Raw genomic sequence first — 9,043 nt, forward strand, 5'->3', positions numbered from 1 at the left:
TAATTCACTGTATTATCTAAATTGGATCATGTATACTTCTTAACAGAACAGCCATTCTTATAATCATTCCCCTTGTATAGTTTTTCCTTTACTTGAAACCTTATTAAGCACTGAACATTTGTAAAAGATTCATTTAGAATGGCAATATTTTAAAATACCATTTCATCATTCAGAATATGAGAGTTTCACAATGTTAATAATTTAAAAGTATTCTAGAATATAATCAAATTAAGCAATTAAAGATGATAAATCTGTATGGATACATGGGATGTTCAAATTTGCAATTTTAATACATTTCTCTTTTTTCTCATGAAAAATTCTCTTTCAGAATTAATTTTTTTAAAATAGAAGACCCAGTATAAATTGGTTGAAATAAAACTTCCTTTATCACCTGATTCCAGATAATGTGTTTGCTTCTCAAAGAAATTCACTTTATTCTACAAAGCTTATCTGTTAATTATAGTACAAAACTTAAAATAATGAATGCTCTGATATAAATTTTAATAACTTTGTAACTCCTAAAATAACAAAATTAAATCCAAAAATAAATTATCTTTCAATATTATGGAAAAAGTTATAGTTTATATACTCATTTCTTTTTTTCTATTTCTTTTTCTTTTTGGTACTAGGGATTGAATCTGGGGTGCTTTACTACTGAAACACATCCCACATCTTTATCCCTTTTTAATTTTTATTTTAAGGTAGTGTTTCACTACATTGCTTAGGGCCTCACTAAGTTGCTGATGCTGGCCTCGAACTTGTTGTCCTCTTGCCTCAACCTCCTGAGTTGCTGGGATTACAGGCATGCACCACCACAACTGGCTTCTATTTTTTATTAACTTGATACCCATAACATATAGTATAGAGATCCCGTAAGTTTCATTTTACACAATTCCTTGATGTGTTAAAAGACTGGACAGGTAATCACAATCAAATTGGTCACAAATTAGAAACATTTTTCAGAAAAGACTTTTTCAATTAAAAATTGTTCTTTTCCTCTAGCCTGTGTAAACTCTTTTGCAAAAGGTCTTGGTAGCCTGGTCCCTTGGTGGCTGAGTCAGAAATGGGCTAGAGTGGTACTTCTTTGCCCTATTCAATAATAAAAATCAAGGTCATTAGTTCACAACCGTTTTGTACTTGGGACACCCTTTTGAAACAAAAATATTGCTGGAATTTTTGAACAATTGAAAGCCTCCAAACAAATAAGGAAAATTTACAATAAAAACATTCATGCTTATAACAATACACAGTTTAGAAATATCTGTAGCCACCACATTGTTAATTTGATTCCTTTGCTGAACTGGGCCTTTGAGGAAAAAATCTTCACTGCTCGAATCTCTGTCTTATGCTTACCAAGCAAATGTATTGCCTATCCCTGTAAACACATGACTTTTCTTTAACATCCTTTGTACTTGACAATATATTGATATTTTCCTTAGAACCAACTTTATCTCATTTTGTCAAGTTACTCACTTGTGTTCACATTGTAATATTATATAGGTGTGTTTATAAGAGAAATGATTTTACACACTATAAAGTTTGAAAGAACTCCACAAAGTACTTTGAAGTTCCCAGAATATTCTCAGTAACATGATGGGACACAGAATGTTATAATTGAGAAATGTTCATCTAAAATCTAGTCTGATTATGTCCATTTCTTTTCTCCAGATTTATGCTTTTATTTTTTTTTTCAACTTGATCTAAACTTTTCATTGTTCTTCATCATTTAATATTTTTCAGGCATGCAGTGAACATTCTCCATTTGGAGCATTACTCTATTTCACCTTTGGGTTGCAATTGAGCAGTTAACCTTATTAATTCTCCTTTTTCTAAATCCACTACCAATGCTTGTTTTTCTCTGGATGCACTCTAACTTTTGGAATTGGTCTGTTATAGAAGAAGAAAGGAAATTAGATAGCCTTAGACCTAGGCTTTTTAAATAGGAGCAGAAAAACAGAGCATTTGGGGTGTGCTCTGTTCTTCCATTCTTTAAACAGTCTTTCAGTCAGACCACCCAAATACCTCTGGAAGGTGTGGCATTTCAGGGGAGACTTGGCAGAGGCCCAGAGGCACAGTGCTTAGTGCTTAGGAGCCTCCCAAGACATGAACACTACCCATCACAACAATGGAACTACTCTGTAGTACAAATACCTGTTTTTAGCAGTATCTGGGCTCTAATCCTTTTGCTCAAGAGAGGCATATTGTACCTTGCTAGCCCTTTCTGTCTGGGAATAACAGTGTGGACAGCTTGAGGTCTGGAAGATGGCCAACCCTCAACCTTTCTAAAACTGCCAAAGAGCTCACTGTGTTTGCAGAATTGTCTGTGTGGACATGCATTTCCATTAGACTGGAAGACCTCCAGGTGTTTGCTTAAGGAAGTCATTGAAATTCAATGCAAATTAAGACCAGCTTTCCAGGAGAAGAAATTCAGCAGTAAAAATCTTCCAGGCACAAGATTTGAAGACATACTATTAAGATGTTCAATATATGATTTGTAATATAAGTAATTAAAATAGGTTTAACTTTAAAAATACTAGTTCTTTTGTATTTTGAAGTATGGGTCACTTTGCTTAGGGTTTATAACATAGCATATAAGACATTTTTAAGTTCAGGCAAAAAAGAAAAAGTTCAATGAGGATAGAATACCATTATATCATTTCTCAAGAATTTGCTCAACATGAGTTTCCATTGAGAATTTATAAGAAATATATTATCATGTAGGAAAATCAAGAAAGCTAATTTTGGGGAAATATAAGAAAAACTCATAAATGAATAATACTAATTTTAAAAAATATTTTTACTTGACATGGAATTAGTCAGGTATTACTTAAGAAATAAGAACCTATATAAAAATTTAATAATGAATAGTTTAACTGACACATTGGAAAGTTAGACTAAATGAGAAGACTAAAGGAGTGCAATGCGTTGTGTCCCTCAAGTTCATGTGTTGCAAACTTAAGGTGAGACTCTGAATAGGTCAGAGTAAATCTCTCAACTTCAGGTATTCTGTTATTGAAGCAAAAAATGAACTAAGATACCAAGTAAACGGATAAAAAACATGCTGAATAATTGCTAAGTCAAATGTTTACAACTTACTAAGAAAAACATTCATGGGGTAAAAACCTACCATTATCTATCTCGTGTCTTCATTTTGTAGATGAGGCAATCAAGGTCATATTTGGGTAAGACATTTGCTTTCTGTCACATAGCTGGCTAGCATGGTTGAAGTGACTTCTTGGCTCTAGATCTAGGCTCAGTAAACTGAACAGTATTAAAGTATGCATTAAAAATGGATTCTTTAAGCATTAATGTTAAAACAATTATAAATTTGCAACATCTTAATTTGAAAACACATAATTTTTACATACACAGTTATAGTAATTTACTTCCAGTAGCACCCTGATCAATACATTCATGTGAGTTTCATAAAGATTGTAAATACTGTTGATACTATGGGGAAAACTTAGAAAAAGATTTTATTCGCATAACTAAAATTACAGGTTTCATTTTAAAACATTAGTTTTGTATATTTCATCTAAGAAGTTACCATTTCATCTAAAGACACACTGAATTGAGACCATGATAGCCCAGTCAGAAATATGGTTTTTTTTTTTTTTGTTTGTTTGTTTGTTTTATAGTGTTTTGGGAACAGAATCAGAGGTCTTTTTGGAGACAAAATAGGTGCTTGGGAAAAGACATATTAAGGTACAAGAATGAAAGAAATAACACCCCAAAATGTACAGTCGTCTTTTATAATCTTTTATAATCTAAGGAAGGAAGGAAGTCATCAGAGCCATCTTAGATCAGGTCCTGTTCTTTCTCAGCAGGAGAATGGCTTTGTAAGGTTGAGTAAAACAAGCCTCCATGGCTGTGAGGTCACCTGACCCCTCTACGAAGTCCTTTCCTCCTCCACCGTGGACTCTGGGACTTTTCCCCCAAGATCATTTCCTCCTTGAAGTCTATATCCTGCCCTTTCAGCTTTTCCATGGCTCCTCCCAGATATAAGCATAGCTAACCTTGCACCCCACTTAGGACTCTGACTTGTTACCCTGTAGGTTGACATCACTCTCATGTCGTTATCCTGTTTTACTTCTCTTCCCAGGACTTTTCACTACCTGGAATTATGTGATCCACTGATTGGTCCATGAAAATATAACTTCTCTGAGGACAGAACCTAAGCTTTATGAAAACATATATGCTTTTAGTTGTATATAAGAATCAAAAAATTTCTTTTGCATTACTGCATTTATTCCACCTTATAAAGGCTTTCCAGGATTGCTTCATTTAATCTTCGTATAAGAAAAAAAAATACTATTGTATTATCATCATTTTCTGCTGGGGAAACTGAAACTTATCAACATTAAAAATTATGCCTTAAGTTACAGAGGTATTAAATATCTAGAACAGGGTTCAAATTTGGGTATTATTGGCTTTAGGTCCTGAGCCCAAAACAGTATAAAGGAAATAGAATTTCAAGGCAAATAAGTGACATAACTACTCATAGGTATAAAGTGGACTAAAGCATAAGGTAGGTATAATAACTCTCAGAGAATAGGATAACAAGAACTTTCACTTTCAAAAATAGAAGTTCATTGTATTAGATAAGGGGAAATGAAGGCAAAGGAGGGGAGATGGAAATAGAGACGGTAGAATGAATTGGACATAACTTTCCTATGTTCATATATGAATACATGACGGGTGAAACTCCACATCATGTACAACCACAAGAATGGAATCCTAATTAGAACGAGTTATACTCCATGTATGTATCATAGGTCAAAAAAATACACTCTACTGTCATGTATATTTAAAAAGAATAAAGAAAAAAAAAGAAAAAATGTAATATATTGTTAAAGATAAGCAGAACTGAGCACATAGTAATCCCTTTCAAAACATATATTTAATTGGTGCAAAAATTGTCCAAACTATTATTGAGTCAATCATATCATGCTTAAATATAAAGGCCTGAATTCTTAAAAGGGGACAATGTTTAAAAACTCTTCTTGCTGTGGCTTCCCGTTAAGCTAATTTCTAACATATAAAAGAAATGAATTCTCTTCTATATCAAATATTTCTGGAGTGGATTTTTCTTTTCTTCCCTTTGGTCAAATATGTTCATCCTTCTTTTAACCTCTATGTAATTTTTAATTTTTCTGTCCAAGGTTTCCTTCCTTTGCAGGGCATGGTGGTGCATGCCTATAAATGCAGTGGCTTGGGAAGCTGAGGCAGGACAATCATGAGTTCAAAGCCAGCTTCAGCAAAGGTGAGATGCTAAGTAATTGAGTGAGACCCTGTCTCTAAATAAAATACAAAAGAGGGCTGGGGATGTGGCTCAGTGGCTGAGTACCCCTAAGTTCAATCCTTGGTACACCCCCACCCCCCAAAAATGAAACAACAAAGTTTCCTTTTTTTTGTTTAGTATTTTTATGGAGTTGAAAGGTCTACATTTTCTCATCATAATTTATCTATAGATTTCCTTATTGCACACATAGCCGCAGTAAAAAGACTGATTTCTCAGTAACTAATTCCTCCCTTTTCATAAACCACAAAGTTTTAAGAGCTGACTGGAAGGTCTAGAGAATTTCTCCTCTCTCTTAAGTAACCAGAAGATTGCTCACTGGCTTCTGGAGGGAACATGTGTTCTTGATTATCTCTCTGGGGTCCTCAAGTAGACCCAAGTACATCTTCACAGGATTAGGTCCTGGCAATACAAATTGTAGCCTCAAATACAAAGTCATCAAACTGTAGGACTGGCATGGAGGTTGCACACACTTGGGTTGAATCAACCTGGTAAAGCTGGTCTAAGTCAGTCTTCTGTTTAAATGAGCAAAGTATGAACTAGTTTTTCTACATAAAACACAACTGAATTATTTGCCTCTTGGTGCTTACATAGAAAACCAATAGTGTATATCCTGGAAATTAATGTCCTGTCTGAGGTACAGGTGGCAAGAATACAAGTAACAATAAATGCTGGTGAGGATGTAGGGGAAAAGGTACACTCACTGGTGTATGAGTGGTTGTAAATTAGTGCAACCACTCTGAAAAGCAGTATGGGTATGGAGATTCCTCAAAAAACTGGAAATGAAACCACCATTTAACTAGTCATCCTACTCCTCGGTATCCAAAGGAGTATTTGGGGTAAAAATGGGAGTTCATAACCTACTTGATTCTAATGTATGAAATATGAGATGTCAAGAGCTTTGTAATGTTGTGAACAACCAATAAAAAAAAATCAGCATACTACAGTGACTCAGCCATCTCAATTATTATTGCAGCACAATTCATAATAGCTGAGTTATGGAACCAACCTAGGTGCCCTTCAACAGATGAACAGATAAACAAATTGTAGTGTATATATACATATGAATATTACTTTGCCATAAAGAAGAATGTTTTTATGACATCTGCTAATAAATGGATGGACATAGAGACTATCATGCTAAGTGAAATAATCCAGTTCCTCAAAACCAAAAGTTGAATGTTTTCTCTAATATGCAGATGCTAACCCACAATAAGAGTGGGCAGGAAGTTCATTAGATTAGACAAAGGAGAATGAAGGGAAGGGAGGAGCAATAGGAATAGAAAAAACAATGAAATGAATCTGACATAATTTCCTATGTACTTATATGAATACACCACAGTAAATCTCCACATCGTGTACATCTACAGGGGTAGGATTCTAATTAGAATAAGGTATATTCTATACTTGTATAAACATATCAAGATAGACTATGCTATTATGTATAACTAAAATCAAACAATTAAGACAAAAGAAAATCAATCCTGTTGACTGGCTCAAATTAAATTCAATCAAGCTTTGTATGGAATTACCCAAACAGTTATGAATAGTATTGGCCCAAACATGTTCTCTGGAGCATTTTGAAAAGATGATGCAGTAGGAGCCATGGATCTAGACCATGCAGGCACATGCTAACCACAATATTTCTTTTGGTAGGGCACAGAGTAAAATCTTGTCTTTAAAATCTCTAATGAAATCCCTAAAATCATGGAATATAATTAAATTCAGAGTTTTTCAGGTGATCGAGGTTGTCTGTGTGAACAAATATGTGGTTCAACTGGGCCAGCTTAAAAATTCCTTGGTCGTTGTGTCTGTTTGCTCTTGCCACTCACAGTGCGTTAAAAATGGTCCAGTTAAATCAGACTGTCAAAATGGTGAGGTCCCTGTTTGATTTACTCATGCCACATAAAACCACGCAGACGGTTATGAAAGCCACTTTTGAGAAAATCTCCCGTTTGTGAAAACATATTGGGTCACATTAAGAAGGGATTAAATGAATTCCTTTTTCAAAAAGTTTTTGGTAGGTAGAAAGGGATGCTGAGGTGACGCCTGGGTAATGGCAGAGCTACAGAAGTCCCTGTCTCAGGGAAATCTGCTCTGTGGGCTAAAAGTCATTGCATGGGGGGAAGGGAGGACTGGGAGAGGCATGCTTCAAATTACCCTGGTATGAAAGGCTGGCAAATGAGAGCCTGACCTTCTGCAGGGTATTTAAGAGTGCAGAGCAAAACGCAGCCCCCCCACATTTCAAAAGAAACCCCCGTTGTGAGGTTTGCTGTACCTCAGCACCGCCAGGCATGCTCTCCTTCTCTGTTCTACACTGGCAGGACACAGGCAATTGAGTGTGGGACCCGTTTGTTTTACTTCTAAAGCATTTACTGCAAGCACACTTTGTACAAAAGTTCTCAGCTCTTGTTTTTGAATGGAATTATAAAACCAGTGGATATAAGTACAAATGTCAGTGTATTATATAAATGTGTCCTAGGTTATATATAATGAAATTTTATAGAAGCTAGACTTTCTTCCTGAGGGACATGCACACCGATGTCTAGCAAGGTGCATGTGAGCTCATAGGATGACCAGTGACTACTTCTAGGAATCTTAATTCATGAGGAATTAAAAAACAAAACAAACAAAACAAAACAAAACAAAGCAAGGAAAGAGATTGAAAGGCCAAGATTGAGTCAGACTGCAATTTAGTGCGCCTTTATCTTACTCTGTTGGTGTTACTAAAACAAAATACCCGAGGCTAATTGACAAAGAATAGAAATTCTTTTTTTACAGTTCTGAATGCTGGGGCGTCCAAGATCAAGGCACCAGCATTCAGTGTCTGATGAGGACCTTCCTGCTATATTCTTGTACAAGCTAGGGCAAAAGGCCCAACTTCCTCCATTTTTCTTATGAGGACTAATTCCATCCACGAGAGCAAAGCCCTCATGGACTAATAAACTTCTAAGCCTCACATCTTTTCATACTGTTGTATCGGGGATTAAGTTTCAATATGGAGTTTGAAGGGGACACCAACTTTCAAATCATAGTATCCTATCAGGAGGACTGGAATTTGGGGCCCCAAGGAATGATTCTCTGCATGACTAGCTATGCTGTGAGTAAAATAATAGTGATTGAAGAAATATCTTCTTATTAACTGAAAATCAAAGGATTCTTGATAGAAAAGTGATGAACAATTTTGTTGTATGACATAGGTTGATACAAGTCCTTTTATTTCTTTGAAAGTAGAAGGGTAAGAAAAATTTCAATGTATTTTACAAAGTACATGTATGAAGACTTGAATTTGGTTTCAACATACTTTATATAAAAACAGATATGTGAAAAACTGTGGTATATATATGTGTATTAAGAATTGTAATGCAAAAAAAAACAGTACATGTATAAAGGCATAAATTGTCATGAACATACTTTTTATACAGAGATACGAAAAATTGTGCTCTATATGTGTAATAAAAATTGTAATGCATTCCACTGCTGTCATGCATTAAAAAGAATAAAGTCAATAAAAGATGAAAAAATTTACATTTGCAAGACTAAAATTTCAAAAATATCTTACAGGTTTAAGGATGCTTTATTTATTAAAGTCATTTATTTTCGTCATTTGACAATTTGCCTCATAGGTAAATCCTACTGAAGTCACATCATATAAGCAGTCCCAAACCATCGCCAAAATGATTGTGCTGTTGGAATTTAACAGAAGCCAGTCATGGTGCCCAAGGCTATAAGTCCAGCAACTTG

The sequence above is a fragment of the Ictidomys tridecemlineatus genome, chromosome 12 (assembly GCF_052094955.1).
Source record: "Ictidomys tridecemlineatus isolate mIctTri1 chromosome 12, mIctTri1.hap1, whole genome shotgun sequence".
Classification (NCBI taxonomy): domain Eukaryota; kingdom Metazoa; phylum Chordata; class Mammalia; order Rodentia; family Sciuridae; genus Ictidomys; species Ictidomys tridecemlineatus.